General features: G+C 44.9%; 7 non-coding genes across 7 annotated transcripts; all 7 read left to right on the top strand.

The window, feature by feature from the left end:
* The first annotated feature begins 6244 nt into the window (after nt 1–6244).
* trnae-uuc (transfer RNA glutamic acid (anticodon UUC)) lies at nt 6245–6315 on the top strand. The gene has a single exon. It is a non-coding gene; the product is annotated as a tRNA-Glu (tRNA).
* A 1922-nt stretch (nt 6316–8237) lies between these two features.
* trnae-uuc (transfer RNA glutamic acid (anticodon UUC)) lies at nt 8238–8309 on the top strand. Its single transcript has one exon. It is a non-coding gene; the product is annotated as a tRNA-Glu (tRNA).
* Nucleotides 8310–11023: 2714 nt separating this feature from the next.
* On the top strand, nt 11024–11096 carry trnar-acg (transfer RNA arginine (anticodon ACG)). The gene has a single exon. It is a non-coding gene; the product is annotated as a tRNA-Arg (tRNA).
* Nucleotides 11097–15910: 4814 nt separating this feature from the next.
* Nucleotides 15911–15983, top strand: trnar-acg (transfer RNA arginine (anticodon ACG)). The gene has a single exon. It is a non-coding gene; the product is annotated as a tRNA-Arg (tRNA).
* A 347-nt stretch (nt 15984–16330) lies between these two features.
* trnae-uuc (transfer RNA glutamic acid (anticodon UUC)) lies at nt 16331–16402 on the top strand. Its single transcript has one exon. It is a non-coding gene; the product is annotated as a tRNA-Glu (tRNA).
* A 1022-nt stretch (nt 16403–17424) lies between these two features.
* On the top strand, nt 17425–17496 carry trnah-gug (transfer RNA histidin (anticodon GUG)). Its single transcript has one exon. It is a non-coding gene; the product is annotated as a tRNA-His (tRNA).
* Nucleotides 17497–18003: 507 nt separating this feature from the next.
* trnae-uuc (transfer RNA glutamic acid (anticodon UUC)) lies at nt 18004–18074 on the top strand. The gene has a single exon. It is a non-coding gene; the product is annotated as a tRNA-Glu (tRNA).
* Nucleotides 18075–20079: the final 2005 nt, after the last annotated feature.

Below are 20079 nucleotides of genomic sequence, written 5' to 3'. Positions count from 1 at the left end.
TGAGTGATCTGTAAACATTAGAAGTCTTAACACGTTAAAAACTGAACTCCTCGTGTCGAATTGTTTTTAATAGCTTACTGCTTTATTAAAATCAGGGTATAGTAAATCACGATGAATATTCACCGTTTTAAGACCGAGATCTGATGCATAAATTGAACATTTAATGATGGGTTTTGCAGTTGTGTGTTCCCAGTTGTCTGTCTCCAGTTTCCAGTACTATTGTCCTGTAAACAATATCTTCGATCCTCAGAAAAAGGATGAAAGGACATGCCCACTTAGTCTAGCATTATTACAGCAAGCTGTGATAACAAAAGCGATAAGTTTTGCGATACAACCAACCCACCCAGTAACCATTATTTATAGTATGATGGATATAGAATACATATATAGATATATATATATATATATATATATATATATATATATATATATATATATATATATATAAGATGTCCCAACTGTAACCTATAACTGTAATTCCATTCCACATGATATTATTATTGATCAGCGCTTTTTTCCAAGTGACTGCATGTGAGAGCTCAAGGCCGTGACTCCCCTTAACATGCCTAGATTAGTAGGACACCTGGAAGCGTCTCCTTCGGGGGCTGTGGGCTCCCCTGCGGTGTACTCCTCTGTGGTCATAGACTCCCTTGCACGCTCCCAAGGCCGTCAGGACATGATTGGGGTCATCCTCCGCCCCATAAAAGCACAACAAATGTTCCTGGACGTTATCAAGTATGGTCTGCAGTAGATCACTGATTGCTCACTAAAGGACAACATCCTGAGATCCGGGTGTTCTTTGGACAAGCCTGACATTGAATGGACCTATGCTTTGCACCTGAACTATGGCTGGCAAACTACAACAAAGACTGTGTCTTACGTGTGACTGAAAGGGGGGGTGCTGCTTGGGGGGGTCCCGGCTCAGGAGAATGGGGCGCTTACAGGGCTGAAGTTTATGTATTGAAAACATTGGATTTGGTGGCACAAGGATTGCCAGGCTGGAGAGGCTCTCTTAGTGTGGATCATTGGGAAAATTGCTCTCTCACACATCGATCTTACGTTCATCACACCAGGTCATTTCTATTTTGAAAGAACAGGATATAGGGATATGGGGTTAATCTATGTACCACCCGAACTAAAATTCTTAAACCTGTTAGTGTGCCTAACTCACCAACTGTGGTGTTGTAATGGTGTAATTAATTCTGTGGAGCCAGTCACTGAGAACACTCACGATTGCCCAGCCGAAATTCGTATTTCGTTGAGCTTAAAAGTTTTGGGTCCGAAATTTCACAAACATTATGAACACCCTGTTCTGCCCAATTGGCTGAATTGAAGTCTATCACTAAAGAATGCAACCTGGTTAAGGGTAGAATTGTTAAAAAAAAATAAAAAATAAATAAAAAATAATATAAATACTGACGTTTAGGCCCATGGATTGTGTCGTCTGTTTGGAGTTGTTTGAATGCAATGAGGTTCTATGAAAAAATTGGAACGCCACTTATCGAACAGATAGTTTAATTGAATTCTGACTGCACTTCTTGCTGTATGTATTACAGCTGCCCATGATCTTAGTTAGTGTGCGAGGGGGAAGGTAGAGGAATGATCTCTGTACTTGCAGGCAACGGTGGAGGATCACCTGAAGTGTGCTCAAAATTATTTATTTTTTCCTTGACCTTGGATAGGTCTGGCATACCCTGATTTGTGTTTGATGTAATTTGTGCTGATACTAAACGTATTTTGGTAGATGCTCTACCTCTTGCACTAATGACCTATCACATGCAGACTAACAGCAATATGTATCTAACACCGCATGAAATGCTTACGGGTCGACCCATGTCTGTGTCTGTTCCTTATGATGGACGGCCGCTGGAGTAATTGCAGATGAATCAAAAACATATATAAGACCACTAACTATTATGTATGGAGCTATATATTCACAGGAACACAGCTGAGTGCAGTGTTATGTGTGAGGCGTCACCGCCTCAACGGGGGGAGGAGGTGTTCACCGGAGGTGTTCACCCGGAGCCGCGAGAGAATGCTGACTATGAGAATGCCTCAATCCTCCAATGACGAGATGGTGGGGAACACGTGAAGGTCCGGTACGAAGCTTCAACGGGGGGTCTGCTCAGTCAGTGGCAGACAGGATGAGAAGATGTGCAGATCCATGCCCTGGGTGTACGTGCTAGCCTAACCTCTCCCCAAAGGGTGGCTCTCTACAGTACGTAAAGTGCTTGAGCTGAAGACAACCAGCATACAGAGAGATATTGCATACAACAGACTGTCAAGTATTGTTATAAAATGTTATAAAATGTTTGTGATATGACGCACTCAGGCATGAGAAAAGTATAATGGTGCTGCCGAGCACATAGTGCTGGCAGGGTGGGAATTTTTCCTCGTAGGAGGTTTTTTCACCCACCCCTGACTGCAAAAGACTGGGGTTTGGTTTTTGAGGGGAAGCAAAAATCTGCAGGTCCCGACAAATGCAAAACTGTGGGCTGACAGGCCTAGTTGAGAAAGATAGGGACGTGTAGATCCAATCAAGTAGTTAGTTATTGTAGTGGCCACTCATACGTACGGCAGTAGTAGTAGTAATGAATGATTAGGGGAACTCAGTTAATCACACTTATAATCGATGTAGGCAAACAAAGTATAATCAAGGTAGTTAGATTCGAAATGAGATATATATATATACATAGTTAAAAGGAGAAGTTAAGGGTTAAGAGTTATGGCTAGGTACATCTACACATGTCTCCCACCAGGTCTAAAAAACCTCCTCAGCTCTATTCGGATCAGTGTTGCGTAGAAGTGGTTATTGTAAGGGACCCATTGGATTACGGGGACGGGCGCAGGAATTAGCGTGGGACGGCCAGGGGGTGCGGCAGAACCAGTTTTTCCACAGATACCCGCTTAATTAAGGTATTGTATGAGGCTTCATAGCCTCAGAGGGGGGAAATGTTGTGGATAAAAATGACATGAAATAAACACGAGGGAGACTGAGTATGAGTAAATATGTAATTTTATTGGTAATTCACAGGACGGGTGGGTGCGTAGTCTGGAGGAGAGTAAGAGGGGGAAGAAAATGGGGTGCGTCCTGGGGACATGGGGAAATCAGGGTGGGTGAAGTGAACGGACCACTGAGAGTCGGGCGGACTGGTGGGTGAGAAGAGGGACGAATGGTCGGGGCCCGGATCAGAGAAGACAACATCATCCTCGGATTGGAAGCTAGAGGGGGGTTCTGGTTCTGACTGTGTAGAGGCGTCAACACGCACGTTCGTGGGGCAGATTCTGTACCGAAGAAGAGGGGGGAACCCCGGGTCTCTATTCTTAGGGGGGGTGCTGCGAAGATAGTTAAGTAGCATCATGATATCAGCCGTGAGATGCACAAGCTGGTAATGAGTGTCCAGATCCAGATCCAGGTCCAGTAACGGAGAGAGAGGGGACTGACGACGGGCACCGGCACCTAGACATACAGAAGCGGTTTTAGTCAGAGGTGGATAAATTGGTAAAACACTTTAAAGATCTTTATGGGTTATTAGTCGAAATAGTCGAAAGAAGTGTACGAGCTGAGGAGTGCTAAAACACACACACACACACGCTCGTACAGTCAAGGGCGGGCAAGTAGACACAACATACACACACACACTCTCTCTTTCTCATACACACACACGAATAACTTTAATAATATCTTATAGTAATAGAGAAACTCTATAAAAAACAGAATAGTAGGATATGCAGGACAGTAGAACTGCAATGATATTAAGAAGTTGGAAGTACAGTAAACCGCTTTTCAAGTAGTATAAATATATATAAAATAAGAAATATAGTGCAAATATGAAAATAAATTATAAACGAGAAATACAGGAAAAATAGAAAAATATGACTTACTCATGATTCAGATGGTGAAGATTCTCGTCTCGCAAGGAAAGCCTTAATTTTTAGAGAACCATGAAGAGAGCCAGTTATAAGGGTGGCTGGGTCAAACTGCCCCCCCCCCGAGATAACGATAAGACCAAGGTCCCTCCCGGTTGTTTAGTCGTCTTGTCTACGTCATTTTATTTCCCTAGGTAATTGAGAATCCTGGTTTCTGACCACCTAGGTAATTGAGAATCCTGGTTTCTGACCACCTAGGTAAATGAGAATCCTGGTTTCTGATTCTCTATGTAATTCAAAACGCTGGGTTTTTATTTTCTGGGTTATTAGAAATGCCTGGGTTCTGATTCTATGTGTAAGTGAAATAGGCCTTTTCTGGAAACAAATGGGTTATCTAGTGTGTAAATACAGTATAAATACTGGAGCTTAAGCTCAGGGTATTGGGATCACTTCTGAGAATTCTCATCGGTGTGGATCTCGTGTGGTGGAATGGAACAATAAAGCTGGACCCTTGCTTCTTCTCACTCACGGCTGGTGTATTTTTTCTATCTCCAACTGGGCTCAGAGGTAGATGTGAGTATTGGCTTCTAAGTTGAGTTTTAAATGTTTTTGGGTAATAGGCTAAATTTGAGCCAACACTTGCTTTGAGTATAGCACACGCAATCAACATTTCTCACTGTACCACGCTTTACAGGGGTGAGGTTGGTCTCAATGTCCCTGGACCAAACCTGTGCAAAGTGAAATGAGGGTGGTTTTCACTACAGCAGGCAAAAGGTGTGCCTCTTCATCCAGCATATGGTTTTCTGTCACAAAAAAAAAAAAAAAAAAAAAACTGATCAGGCTACGGGAGGTTGATGTGCCTGAGGTTCATTTTCTCACACAACACAACGGCCTGCATGTTTCCAATAAAGGTCAAAATCAGATTGCAAGATTTTGTTAGAAGTTAGGTGGGAATTTGCAGTTACCTAGGACAGGTTGCCTTGCTATGAGTATAGCACACGCAATCAACATTTAGCCCACGCAATCAACATTTCTCACTGTACCACGCTTTTCAGGGGTGAGGTTGGTCTCAAAGTCCCTGGATCAAACCTGTGAAATGAGGCTGGTTTTCACTACAGCAGGTAAAAGGTGTGCCTCTTCATCCAGCATATGGTTTTCTGTCACAAAAAAAACAAAAAAAAAAAAACTCATCAGGCTACGGGAGGTTGATCTGCCTGAGGTTCATTTTCTCACACAACACAACGGCCTGCATGTTTCCAATAAAGGTCAAAATCAGATTGCAAGATTTTGTTAGAAGTTAGGTGGGAATTTGCATTTACCTAGTACAAGTTGCCTTGCTATGAATAAAGCATACGCAATCAACATTTCTCACTGTACCATGCTTTTCAGAGGTGAGGTTGGTCTCAACGTCCCTGGATAAAACCTGTGCAAAGTGAAATGAGGCTGGTTTTCACTACATCCAGCATATGGTTTTCTGTCAAAAATAAATAAATAACTTATCAGGCTACGGGAGGTTGATGTGCCTGAGGTTCATTTTCTCACACAACACAACGGCCTGCATGTTTCCAATAAAGGTCAAAATCAGATTGCAAGATTTTGTTAGAAGTAAGGTGGGAATTTGCATTTACTTAGTACAGGTTGCCTTGCTATGAGTATAGCACACGCAATCAACATTTCTCACTGTACCAGGCCAAAGAAGTGCCAGAATGTCCCACGCCGCATCTAGCAGTTGATTTTCTGGCCAAGTGGCACCCCTCCTCATTCCAGAAGTGCGGAGTGCCGTGATCGTATAGTGGTTAGTACTCTGCGTTGTGGTCGCAGCAACCCCGGTTCGAATCCGGGCCGCGGCATGGAGTTTTCTACCTCACCCCTGAATCCTAAGGTTGAGCATGTCTTTGTGACCTCTAGCCCTTTTCCTCTGGAAAAGCACAAGTAGATCGAACAATGGGTCCATGGGCCAGTGGCGCAATGGATAACGTGTCTGAATACGGATCAGAAGATTCTAGGTTCAACTCCTGGTTGGCTCAGTTCCCTTTTACCTCACTCCAAAGGTGTGCCTTTGCAACCCACTCTGGCAGCTGAGTTTCCAGCAGACCACTCATAATCTCTGGAATGCTGCGAGTCATGATCCTACTCAAGTCAGCACGCTGGCTTACTATAGCTGGCTTCCAAGTTTGCCATGTGGAAAGCAAAACGAGGCAGGCCGACAGTGTGCCGGTGCCTCCCGCTCGTGGTCCAGCAGCTGATTTTCTGGCAGTATAACAGGTCTGTGACGATCATAACGTAGTGGTTAGTACTACGTGGCCCCGGAAACCCCGGTTGGGACGCGATTGACAGCGCTGCATTTTCTCATTTTCCTGAGCAGGCGCGGATGTCCCATATGGTCTAGTGGTCAGGATTCTTGGTTTTCACCCAGGCGCCCGGGTTCCACTCCCGGTATGGGAACGGTGCTTTAGTGTATGGCCCAAGTTGAACTTAGTTTAGCTTCTCCAGCTGAACGCTTGACTTAGTAGAAATGACAGCATAAGTAGTTAGGTTCTCATTTCCACAAGCTTTCTGTGGGCCAGTGGTGCAATGGATGAATCATAAGATTCCAGAATCAACACCTGGAGGATTTGCTTTAGCTCTCTCTTACCCCGTCCAACATCCTGGCCCCGTCTGATCGCTAACTCTAATAGACTAGTAAAGCTGCCGCTCTGAATCTGGCTGTAGTAGCCCCTTTTCAGGGGTGAGGTTGGTCTCAATGTTCCTGGATCAAACCTGTGCAAAGTGAAATGAGGCTGGTTTTCACTACATCCAGCATATGGTTTTCTGTCAAAAATAAATAAATAACTTATCAGGCTACGGGAGGTTGATGTGCCTGAGGTTCATTTTCTCACACAACACAACGGCCTGCATGTTTCTAATAAAGGTCAAAATCAGATTGCAAGATTTTGTTAGAAGTTAGGTGGGAATTTGCATTTACCTAGGACAGGTTGCCTTGCTATGAATATAGCACACGCAATCAACATTTCTCACTGTACTACGCTTTTCAGGGATGAGGTTGGTCTCAACGTCCCTGGATCAAACCTGTGCAAAGTGAAATGAAGCTGGTTTTCACTACAGCAGGCAAAAGGTGTGCCTCTTCATCCAGCATATGGTTTTCTGTCACAAAAAAAAAAAAAAAAAAAACTGATCAGGCTACGGGAGGTTGATGTGCCTGAGGTTCATTTTCTCACACAACACAACGGCCTGCATGTTTCCAATAAAAGTCAAAATCAGATTGCAAGATTTTGTTAGAAGTTAGGTGGGAATTTGCATTTACCTAGTACAGGTTGCCTTGCTATGAGTATAGCACACGCAATAAACATTTCTCACTGTACCACGCTTTTCAGGGGTGAGGTTGGTCTCAACGTCCCTGGATAAAACCTGTGCAAAGTGAAATGAGGCTGGTTTTCACTACATCCAGCATATGGATTTCAGTCAAAAATAAACAAATGAATAAATAACTTATCAGGCTACGGGAGGTTGATGTGCCTGAGGTTCATTTTCTCACACAACACAACGGGCTGCATGTTTCCAATAAAGGTCAAAATCAGATTGCAAGATTTTGTTAGAAGTTAGGTGGGAATTTGCATTTACCTAGTACAGGTTGCCTTGCTATGAGTATAGCACACGCAATCAACATTTCTCACTGTACCAGGCCAAAGAAGTGCCAGAATGTCCCACGCCACATCTAGCAGTTGATTATCTGGCCGAGTGGCACCCCTCCTCTATCCAGAAGTGCGGAGTGCCATGATCGTATAGTGGTTAGTACTCTGCGTTGTGGTCGCAGTAACCCCGGTTGGAATCCGGGTCACGGCATGGAGTTTTCTACCTCACCCCTGAATCCTAAGGTTGGGCATGTCTTTGTGACCTCTAGCCCTTTTCCGCTGGAAAAGCACAAGTAGATCGAACAATGGCTCCATGGGCAAGTGGCGCAATGGACAACGCGTCTGACTACGGATCAGAAGATTCAAGGTTCAACTCCTGGTTGGCTCAGTTCCCTTTTACCTCACTCCAAAGGTGTGCCTTTGCAACCCACTCTGGCAGCTGAGTTTCCGGCAGACCACTCATAATCTCTGGAATGCTGCGAGTCATGATCCTACTCAAGTCAGCACGCTGGCTTACTATAGCTGGCTTCCAAGTTTGCCATGTGGAAAGCAAAACGAGGCAATCCGAAAGTGTGCCGGCGCCTCCCGCTCGTGGTCCAGCAGCTGATTTTCTGGCAGTGTAAAAGGTCTGTGACGATCATAACGTAGTGGTTAGTACTACGTGGCCCCGGAAACCCCGGTTGGGACGCGATTGACAGCGCTGCATTTTCTCATTTTCCCGAGCAGTCGCGGATGTCCCATATGGTCTAGCGGTCAGGATTCTTGGTTTTCACCCAGGCGGCCCGGGTTAGACTCCCGGTATGGGAACGGTGCTTTAGTGTATGGCCCAAGTTGAAGTTAGTTTAGCTTCTCCAGCTGAACGCTTGACTTAGTAGAAATGACAGCATAAGTAGTTAGGTTCTCATTTCCACAAGCTTTCTGTGGGCCAGTGGTGCAATGGATGAATCATAAGATTCCAGAATCAACACCTGGAGGATTTGCTTTAGCTCTCTCTTACCCCGTCCAACATCCTGGCCCAGTCTGATCGCTAACTCTAATAGACTAGTAAAGCTGCCGCTCTGAATCTGGCTGTAGTAGCCCCTTTTCAGGGGTGAGGTTGGTCTCAATGTCCCTGGATCAAACCTGTGCAAAGTGAAATGAGGCTGGTTTTCACTACATCCAGCATATGGTTTTCTGTCAAAAATAAATAAATAACTTATCAGGCTACGGGAGGTTGATGTGCCTGAGGTTCATTTTCTCACACAACACAACGGCCTGCATGTTTCCAATAAAGGTCAAAATCAGATTGCAAGATGTTGTTAGAAGTAAGGTGGGAATTTGCATTTACTTAGTACAGGTTGCCTTGCTATGAGTATAGCACACGCAATCAACATTTCTCACTGTACCAGGCCAAAGAAGTGCCAGAATGTCCCACGCCGCATCTAGCAGTTGATTTTCTGGCCAAGTGGCACCCCGCTCATTCCAGAAGTGCGGAGTGCCATGATCGTATAGCGGTTAGTACGCTGCGTTGTGGTCGCAGCAACCCTGGTTCGAATCCGGGCCGCGGCATGGAGTTTTCTACCTCACCCCTGAATCCTAAGGTTGAGCATGTCTTTGTGACCTCTAGCCCTTTTCCTCTGGAAAAGCACAAGTAGATCGAGCAATGGGTCCATGGGCCAGTGGCGCAATGGATAACGCGTCTGAATACGGATCAGAAGATTCTAGGTTCAACTCCTGGTTGGCTCAGTTCCCTTTTACCTCACTCCAAAGGTGTGCCTTTGCAACCCACTCTGGCAGCTGAGTTTCCGGCAGACCACTCATAATCTCTGGAATGCTGCGAGTCATGATCCTACTCAAGTCAGCACGCTGGCTTACTATAGCTGGCTTCCAAGTTTGCCATGTGGAAAGCAAAACGAGGCAGGCCGACAGTGTGCCGGTGCCTCCCGCTCGTGGTCCAGCAGCTGATTTTCTGGCAGTGGAACAGGTCTGTGACGATGCTTTAGTGTATGGCCCAAGTTGAAGTTAGTTTAGCTTCTCCAGCTGAACGCTTGACTTAGTAGAAATGACAGCATAAGTAGTTAGGTTCTCATTTCCACAAGCTTTCTGTGGGCCAGTGGTGCAATGGATGAATCAGAAGATTCCAGAATCAACACCTGGAGGATTTGCTTTAGCTCTCTCTTACCTCGTCCAACATCCTGGCCCCGTCTGATCGCTAACTCTAATAAACTAGTAAAGCTATCTCTCTGAATCTGGCTGTAGTAGCCCCTTTTCAGGGGTGAGGTTGGTCTCAACGTCCCTTGATCAAACCTGTGCAAAGTGAAATGAGGCTGGTTTTCACTACAGCAGGCAAAAGGTGTGCCTCTTCATCCAGCATATGGTTTTCTGTCACAAAAAAAAAAAAAAAAAAAAAAACTGATCAGGCTACGGGAGGTTGATGTGCCTGAGGTTCATTTTCTCACACAACACAACGGCCTGCATGTTTCCAATAAAGGTCAAAATCAGATTGCAAGATTTTGTTAGAAGTTAGGTGGGAATTTGCAGTTACCTAGGACAGGTTGCCTTGCTATGAGTATAGCACACGCAATCAACATTTAGCAGATGCAATCAACATTTCTCACTGTACCATGCTTTTTCAGGGGTGAGGTTGGTCTCAAAGTCCCTGGATCAAACCTGTGAAATGAGGCTGGTTTTCACTACAGCAGGTAAAAGGTGTGCCTCTTCATCCAGCATATGGTTTTCTGTCACCAAAAAAAAAAAAAAAACTCATCAGGCTACGGGAGGTTGATCTGCCTGAGGTTCATTTTCTCACACAACACAACGGCCTGCATGTTTCCAATAAAGGTCAAAATCAGATTGCAAGATTTTGTTAGAAGTTAGGTGGGAATTTGCATTTACCTAGTACAAGTTGCCTTGCTATGAGTAAAGCATACGCAATCAACATTTCTCACTGTACCACGCTTTTCAGAGGTGAGGTTGGTCTCAACGTCCCTGGATAAAACCTGTGCAAAGTGAAATGAGGCTGGTTTTCACTACATCCAGCATATGGTTTTCTGTCAAAAATAAATAAATAAATGAATAAAAAACTTATCAGACTACGGGAGGTTGATTTGCCTGAGGTTCATTTTCTCACACAACACCATGGCCTGCATGTTTCCAATAAAGGTCAAAATCAGATTGCAAGATTTTGTTAGAAGTTAGGTGGGAATTTGCATTTACCTAGTACAGGTTGCCTTGCTATGAGTATAGCACACGCAATCAACATTTCTCACTGTAAAAGGCCAAAGAAGTGCCAGAATGTCCCACGCCACATCTAGCAGTTGATTTTCTGGCCGAGTGGCACCCCTCCTCTATCCAGAAGTGCGGAGTGCCATGATCGTATAGTGGTTAGTACTCTGCGTTGTGGTCGCAGTAACCCCGGTTGGAATCTGGGTCACGGCATGGAGTTTTCTACCTCACCCCTGAATCCTAAGGTTGGGCATGTCTTTGTGACCTCTAGCCCTTTTCCGCTGGAAAAGCACAAGTAGATCGAACAATGGCTCCATGGGCCAGTGGCGCAATGGACAACGCGTCTGACTACGGATCAGAAGATTCTAGGTTCAACTCCTGGTTGGCTCAGTTCCCTTTTACCTCACTCCAAAGGTGTGCCTTTGCAACCCACTCTGGCAGCTGAGTTTCCGGCAGACCACTCATAATCTCTGGAATGCTGCGAGTCATGATCCTACTCAAGTCAGCACGCTGGCTTACTATAGCTGGCTTCCAAGTTTGCCATGTGGAAAGCAAAACGAGGCAATCCGAAAGTGTGCCGGCGCCTCCCGCTCGTGGTCCAGCAGCTGATTTTCTGGCAGTGTAAAAGGTCTGTGACGATCATAACGTAGTGGTTAGTACTACGTGGCCCCGGAAACCCCGGTTGGGACGCGATTGACAGCGCTGCATTTTCTCATTTTCCCGAGCAGTCGCGGATGTTCCATATGGTCTAGCGGTCAGGATTCTTGGTTTTCACCCAGGCGGCCCGGGTTTGACTCCTGGTATGGGAACGGTGCTTTAGTGTATGGCCCAAGTTGAACTTAGTTTAGCTTCTCCAGCTGAACGCTTGACTTAGTAGAAATGACAGCATAAGTAGTTAGGTTCTCATTTCCACAAGCTTTCTGTGGGCCAGTGGTGCAATGGATGAATCATAAGATTCCAGAATCAACACCTGGAGGATTTGCTTTAGCTCTCTCTTACCCCGTCCAACATCCTGGCGCGGTCTGATCGCTAACTCTAATAAACTAGTAAAGCTGCCGCTCTGAATCTGGCTGTAGTAGCCCCTTTTCAGGGGTGAGGTTGGTCTCAACGTCCCTGGATCAAACCTGTGCAAAGTGAAATGAGGCTGGTTTTCACTACAGCAGGCATATGGTTTTCAGTCAAAAAAAAAAAAAAATTTTATCAGGCTACAGGAGGTTGATGTGCCTGAGGTTCATTTTCTCACACAACACAACGGCCTGCATGTTTCCAATAAAGGTCAAAATCAGATTGCAAGATTTTGTTAGAAGTTAGGTGTGAATTTGCATTTACCTAGTACAGGTTGCCTTGCTATGAGTATAGCATACGCAATGAACATTTCTCACTGTACGACGCTTTTCAGGGGTGAGGTTGGTCTCAACGTCCCTGTGCAAAGTGAAATGAGGCTGGTTTTCACTACATCCAGCATATGGTTTTCTGTCAAAAATAAATAAATAAACTTATCAGGCTACGGGAGGTTGATGTGCCTGAGGTTCATTTTCTCACACAACACCACGGCCTGCATGTTTCCAATAAAGGTCAAAATCAGATTGCAAGATTTTGTTAGAAGTTAGGTGGGAATTTGCATTTACCTAGCAACAAAGCAACATCCTGGCTCCGTCTGATCGCTAACTCTAATAAACTAGTAAAGCTGCCGCTCTGAGTCTGGCTGTAGTAGCCCCTTCTCAGGGGTGAGGTTGGTCTCAACGTCCCTGGATAAAACCTGTGCAAAGTGAAATGAGGCTAGTTTTCACTACAGCAGGCATATGGTTTTCAGTCAAAAAAAAAAAAAAAATTATCAGGCTACAGGAGGTTGATGTGCCTGAGGTTCATTTTCTCACACAACACAACGGCCTGCATGTTTCCAATAAAGGTCAAAATCAGATTGCAAGATTTTGTTAGAAGTTAGGTGGGAATTTGCATTTACCTAGTACAGGTTGCCTAGCTATGAGTATAGCACTCGCAATCAACATTTCTCACTGTACCACGCTTTTCAGGGGTGAGGTTGGTCTCAACGTCCCTGGATAAAACCTGTGCAAAGTGAAATGAGGCTGGTTTTCACTACATCCAGCATATGGTTTTCTGTCAAAAATAAATAAATAAATAAATAACTTATCAGGCTACGGGAGGTTGATGTGCCTGAGGTTCATTTTCTCACACAACACCATGGCCTGCATGTTTCCAATAAAGGTCAAAATCAGATTGCAAGATTTTGTTAGAAGTTAGGTGGGAATTTGCATTTACCTAGTAGAGGTTGCCTTGCTATGAGTATAGCACACGCAATCAACATTTCTCACTGTACTACGCTTTTCAGGGATGAGGTTGGTCTCAACGTCCCTGGATCAAACCTGTGAAATGAGGCTGGTTTTCACTACAGCAGGCAAAAGGTGTGCCTCTTCATCCAGCATATGGTTTTCTGTCACAAAAAAAAACAAAAAAAAAACTGATCAGGCTACGGGAGGTTGATGTGCCTGAGGTTCATTTTCTCACACAACACAACGGCCTGCATGTTTCCAATAAAGGTCAAAATCAGATTGCAAGATTTTGTTAGGTAGTTAGGTGGGAATTTGCATTTACCTAGTACAGGTTGCCTTGCTATGAGTATAGCATACGCAATCAACATTTCTCACTGTACCACGCTTTTCAGGGGTGAGGTTGGTCTCAACGTCCCTGGATAAAACCTGTGCAAAGTGAAATGAGGCTGGTTTTCACTACATCCAGCATATGGTTTTCTGTCAAAAATAAATAAATAAATAAAAAAACTTATCAGGCTACGGGAGGTTGATGTGCCTGAGGTTCATTTTCTCACACAACACCACGGCCTGCATGTTTCCAATAAAGGTCAAAATCAGATTGCAAGATTTTGTTAGAAGTTAGGTGGGAATTTGCATTTACCTAGCAACAAAGCAACATCCTGGCCCCGTCTGATCGCTAACTCTAATAAACTAGTAAAGCTGCCGCTCTGAGTCTGGCTGTAGTAGCCCCTTCTCAGGGGTGAGGTTGGTCTCAACGTCCCTGGATAAAACCTGTGCAAAGTGAAATGAGGCTAGTTTTCACTACAGCAGGCATATGGTTTTCAGTCAAAAAAAAAAAAAAAATTATCAGGCTACAGGAGGTTGATGTGCCTGAGGTTCATTTTCTCACACAACACAACGGCCTGCATGTTTCCAATAAAGGTCAAAATCAGATTGCAAGATTTTGTTAGAAGTTAGGTGGGAATTTGGATTTACCTAGTACAGGTTGCCTAGCTATGAGTATAGCACTCGCAATCAACATTTCTCACTGTACCACGCTTTTCAGGGGTGAGGTTGGTCTCAACGTCCCTGGATAAAACCTGTGCAAAGTGAAATGAGGCTGGTTTTCACTACATCCAGCATATGGTTTTCTGTCAAAAATAAATAAATAAATAAATAACTTATCAGGCTACGGGAGGTTGATGTGCCTGAGGTTCATTTTCTCACACAACACCATGGCCTGCATGTTTCCAATAAAGGTCAAAATCAGATTGCAAGATTTTGTTAGAAGTTAGGTGGGAATTTGCATTTACCTAGTACAGGTTGCCTTGCTATGAGTATAGCACACGCAATCAACATTTCTCACTGTACTACGCTTTTCAGGGATGAGGTTGGTCTCAACGTCCCTGGATCAAACCTGTGAAATGAGGCTGGTTTTCACTACAGCAGGCAAAAGGTGTGCCTCTTCATCCAGCATATGGTTTTCTGTCACAAAAAAAAAAAAAAAAAAAAACTGATCAGGCTACGGGAGGTTGATGTGCCTGAGGTTCATTTTCTCACACAACACAACGGCCTGCATGTTTCCAATAAAGGTCAAAATCAGATTGCAAGATTTTGTTAGGTAGTTAGGTGGGAATTTGCATTTACCTAGTACAGGTTGCCTTGCTATGAGTATAGCATACGCAATCAACATTTCTCACTGTACCACGCTTTTCAGGGGTGAGGTTGGTCTCAACGTCCCTGGATAAAACCTGTGCAAAGTGAAATGAGGCTGGTTTTCACTACATCCAGCATATGGTTTTCTGTCAAAAATAAATAAATAAATAAAAAAACTTATCAGGCTACGGGAGGTTGATGTGCCTGAGGTTCATTTTCTCACACAACACCACGGCCTGCATGTTTCCAATAAAGGTCAAAATCAGATTGCAAGATTTTGTTAGAAGTTAGGTGGGAATTTGCATTTACCTAGCAACAAAGCAACATCCTGGCCCCGTCTGATCGCTAACTCTAATAAACTAGTAAAGCTGCCGCTCTGAGTCTGGCTGTAGTAGCCCCTTCTCAGGGGTGAGGTTGGTCTCAACGTCCCTGGATAAAACCTGTGCAAAGTGAAATGAGGCTAGTTTTCACTACAGCAGGCATATGGTTTTCAGTCAAAAAAAAAATAAAAATTTATCAGGCTACGGGAGGTTGATGTGCCTGAGGTTCATTTTCTCACACAACACAACGGCCTGCATGTTTCCAATAATGGTCAAAATCAGATTGCAAGATTTTGTTAGAAGTTAGGTGGGAATTTGCATTTACCTAGTACAGGTTGCCTAGCTATGAGTATAGCACACGCAATGAACATTTCTCACTGTACCACGATTTTCAGGGGTGAGGTTGGTCTCAACGTCCCTGTGCAAAGTGAAATGAGGCTGGTTTTCGCTACATCCAGCATATGGTTTTCTGTCAAAAATAAATAAATAAATAAATAAACTTATCAGGCTACGGGAGGTTGATGTGCCTGAGGTTCATTTTCTCACACAACACAACGGCCTGCATGTTTCCAATAAAGGTCAAAATCAGATTGCAAGATTTTGTTAGAAGTTAGGTGGGAATTTGCATTTACCTAGTACAGGTTGCCTTGCTATGAGTATAGCACACGCAATCTACATTTCTCACTGTACCAGGCCAAAGAAGTGCCAGAATGTCCCACGCCGCATCTAGCAGTTGATTTTCTGGCCGAGTGGCACCCCTCCTCTGTTCAGAAGTGCGGAGTGCCGTGATCGTGTAGTGATTAGTACTCTGAGTTGTGATTGCAGTAACCCCGGTTCGAATCCGGGTCGCGGCATGGAGTTTTCTACCTCACCCCTGAATCCTAAGGTTGAGCATGTCTTTGTGACCTCTAGCCCTTTTCCGCTGGAAAAGCACAAGTAGATCGAACAATGGCTCCATGGGCCAGTGGCGCAATGGATAACGCGTCTGACTACGGATCAGAAGATTCTAGGTTCAACTCCTGGTTGGCTCAGTTCCCTTTTACCTCACTCCAAAGGTGTGCCTTTGCAACCCACTTTGGCAGCTGAGTTTCCGGCAGACCACTCATAATCTCTGGAATGCTGCGAGTCATGATCCTACTCAAGTCAGCACGCTGGCTTACTATAGCTGGCTTCCAAGTTTGCCATGTGGAAAGCAAAACGAGGCAGGCCGAAAGTGTGCCGGCGCCTCCCGCTCGTGGTCCAGCAGCTGATTTTCTGGCAGTGTAACAGGTCTGTGACGATCATAACGTAGTGGTTAGTATTACGTGGCCCCGGAAATCCCGGTTGGGACGCAATTGACAGCGCTGCATTTTCTCATTTTCCTGAGCAGGCGCGGATGTCCCATATGGTCTAGCGGTCAGGATTCTTGGTTTTCACCCAGGCGGCCCGGGTTCGACTCCCGGTATGGGAACAGTGCTTTAGTGTATGGCCCAAGTTGAAGTTAGTTTAGCTTCTCCAGCTGAACGCTTGACTTAGTAGAAATGAAAGCAAGAGTAGTTAGGTTCTCATTTCCACAAGCTTTCTGTGGGCCAGTGGTGCAATGGATGAATCAGAAGATTCCAGAATCAACACACGGAGGATTTGCTTTAGCTCTCTCTTACCCAGTCCATCATAATGGTCCCGTCTGATGGCTAACTCTAATAAACTAGTAAAGCTGCCTCTCTGAATCTGGCTGTAATAGCCCATATTCAGGGGTGAGGTTGGTCTCAACATCCCTGGATCAAACCTGTGCAAAGTGAAATGAGGCTAGTTTTCACTACAGCAGGCACATGGTTTTCTGTCAAAAAAAAAAAACTAATCAGGCTAATGGAGGTTGATGTCCCTGAGGTTCATTTTCTCACACTACACAACGGCCTGCATGTTTCCAATAAAGGTCCAAATCAGATTGCAAGATTTTGTTAGAAGTAAGGTGGGAATTTGCATTTACTTAGTACAGGTTGCCTTGCTATGAGTATAGCACACGCAATCAACATTTAGCACACGCAATCAACATTTCTCACTGTACCACGCTTTTCAGGGGTGAGGTTGGTCTCAAAGTCCCTGGATCAAACCTGTGAAATGAGGCTGGTTTTCACTACAGCAGGTAAAAGGTGTGCCTCTTCATCCAGCATATGGTTTTCTGTCACAAAAAAAACAAAAAAACAAAAAAACTGATCAGGCTACGGGAGGTTGATGTGCCTGAGGTTCATTTTCTCACACAACACAACGGCCTGCATGTTTCCAATAAAGGTCAAAATCAGATTGCAAGATTTTGTTAGAAGTAAGGTGGGAATTTGCATTTACTTAGTACAGGTTGCCTTGCTATGAGTATAGCACACGCAATCAACATTTCTCACTGTACCAGGCCAAAGAAGTGCCAGAATGTCCCACGCCGCATCTAGCAGTTGATTTTCTGGCCGAGTGGCACCCCTCCTCATTCCAGAAGTGTGGAGTGCCGTGATCGTATAGTGGTTAGTACTCTGCGTTGTGGTCGCAGCAACCCTGGTTCGAATCCGGGTCACGGCATGGAGTTTTCTACCTCACCCCTGAATCCTAAGGTTGAGCATGTCTTTTCCACTCGAAAAGCACAAGTAGATCGGACGACAGCTCCATGGGCCAGTGGCGCAATGGATAACGCGTCTGAATACGGATCAGAAGATTCTAGGTTCAACTCCTGGTTGGCTCAGTTCCCTTTTACCTCACTCCAAAGGTGTGCCTTTGCAACCCACTCTGGCAGCTGAGTTTCCGGCAGACCACTCATAATCTCTGGAATGCTGCGAGTCATGATCCTACTCAAGTCAGCACGCTGGCTTACTATAGCTGGCTTCCAAGTTTGCCATGTGGAAAGCAAAACGAGGCAGGCCGACAGTGTGCCGGTGCCTCCCGCTCGTGGTCCAGCAGCTGATTTTCTGGCAGTATAACAGGTCTGTGACGATCAGAACGTAGTGGTTAGTACTACGTGGCCCCGGAAACCCCGGTTGGGACGCGATTGACCGCGCTGCATTTTCTCATTTTCCTGAGCAGGCGCGGATGTCCCATATGGTCTAGCGGTCAGGATTCTTGGTTTTCACCCAGGCGCCCGGGTTCCACTCCCGGTATGGGAACGGTGCTTTAGTGTATGGCCCAAGTTGAACTTAGTTTAGCTTCTCCAGCTGAACGCTTGACTTAGTAGAAATGACAGCATAAGTAGTTAGGTTCTCATTTCCACAAGCTTTCTGTGGGCCAGTGGTGCAATGGATGAATCATAAGATTCCAGAATCAACACCTGGAGGATTTGCTTTAGCTCTCTCTTACCCCGTCCAACATCCTGGCCCCGTCTGATCGCTAACTCTAATAGAGTAGTAAAGCTGCCGCTCTGAATCTGGCTGTAGTAGCCCCTTTTCAGGGGTGAGGTTGGTCTCAATGTCCCTGGATCAAACCTGTGCAAAGTGAAATGAGGCTGGTTTTCACTACATCCAGCATATGGTTTTCTGTCAAAAATAAATAAATAACTTATCAGGCTACGGGAGGTTGATGTGCCTGAGGTTCATTTTCTCACACAACACAACGGCCTGCATGTTTCTAATAAAGGTCAAAATCAGATTGCAAGATTTTGTTAGAAGTTAGGTGGGAATTTGCATTTACCTAGGACAGGTTGCCTTGCTATGAATATAGCACACGCAATCAACATTTCTCACTGTACTACGCTTTTCAGGGATGAGGTTGGTCTCAACGTCCCTGGATCAAACCTGTGCAAAGTGAAATGAGGCTGGTTTTCACTACAGCAGGCAAAAGGTGTGCCTCTTCATCCAGCATATGGTTTTCTGTCACAAAAAAAAAAAAAAAAAAAACTGATCAGGCTACGGGAGGTTGATGTGCCTGAGGTTCATTTTCTCACACAACACAACGGCCTGCATGTTTCCAATAAAGGTCAAAATCAGATTGCAAGATTTTGTTAGAAGTTAGGTGGGAATTTGCATTTACCTAGTACAGGTTGCCTTGCTATGAGTAAAGCATACGCAATCAACATTTCTCACTGTACCACGCTTTTCAGGGGTGAGGTTGGTCTCAACGTCCCTGGATAAAACCTGTGCAAAGTGAAATGAGGCTGGTTTTCACTACATCCAGCATATGGTTTTCTGTCACAAAAAAAAAAAAAAAAAAAAAAAAAACTTATCAGGCTACAGGAGGTTGATGTGCCTGAGGTTCATTTTCTCACACAACACAACGGCCTGCATGTTTCCAATAAAGGTCAAAATCAGATTGCAAGATTTTGTTAGAAGTTATGTGGGAATTTGCATTTACCTAGTATAGGTTGCCTTGCTATGAGTATAGCACACGCAATCAACATTTCTCACTGTACCACGCTTTTCAAGGGTGAGGTTGGTCTCAACGTCCCTGGATCAAACCTGTGCAAAGTGAAATGAGGCTGGTTTTCACTACATCCAGCATATGGCTTTCTGTCAAAAAGAAAGAAATAAAAAAAAAACTCATCAGGCTACGGGAGGTTGATGTGCCTGAGGTTCATTTTCTCACACAACACCATGGCCTGCATGTTTCCAATAAAGGTCAAAATCAGATTGCAAGATTTTGTTAGAAGTTAGGTGGGAATTTGCATTTACCTAGGACAGGTTGCCTTGTGTTGTGCATAAAAATGACATGAAATAAACACGAGGGAGACTGAGTATGAGTAAATATGTAATTTTATTGGTAATTCACAGGACGGGTGGGTGCGTAGTCTGGAGGAGAGTAAGAGGGGGAAGAAAATGGGGTGCGTCCTGGGGACATGGGGAAATCAGGGTGGGTGAAGTGAACGGACCACTGAGAGTCGGGCGGACTGGTGGGTGAGAAGAGGGACGAATGGTCGGGGCCCGGATCAGAGAAGACAACATCATCCTCGGATTGGAAGCTAGAGGGGGGTTCTGGTTCTGACTGTGTAGAGGCGTCAACACGCACGTTCGTGGGGCAGATTCTGTACCGAAGAAGAGGGGGGAACCCCGGGTCTCTATTCTTAGGGGGGGTGCTGCGAAGATAGTTAAGTAGCATCATGATATCAGCCGTGAGATGCACAAGCTGGTAATGAGTGTCCAGATCCAGATCCAGGTCCAGTAACGGAGAGAGAGGGGACTG

Source organism: Ictalurus punctatus, chromosome 9 (genome assembly GCF_001660625.3).
Source record: "Ictalurus punctatus breed USDA103 chromosome 9, Coco_2.0, whole genome shotgun sequence".
Lineage (NCBI taxonomy): Eukaryota > Metazoa > Chordata > Actinopteri > Siluriformes > Ictaluridae > Ictalurus > Ictalurus punctatus.
The sequence above is the reverse complement of the archived record's forward strand: the minus strand, read 5'-3'. Positions and strand labels throughout refer to the sequence as shown.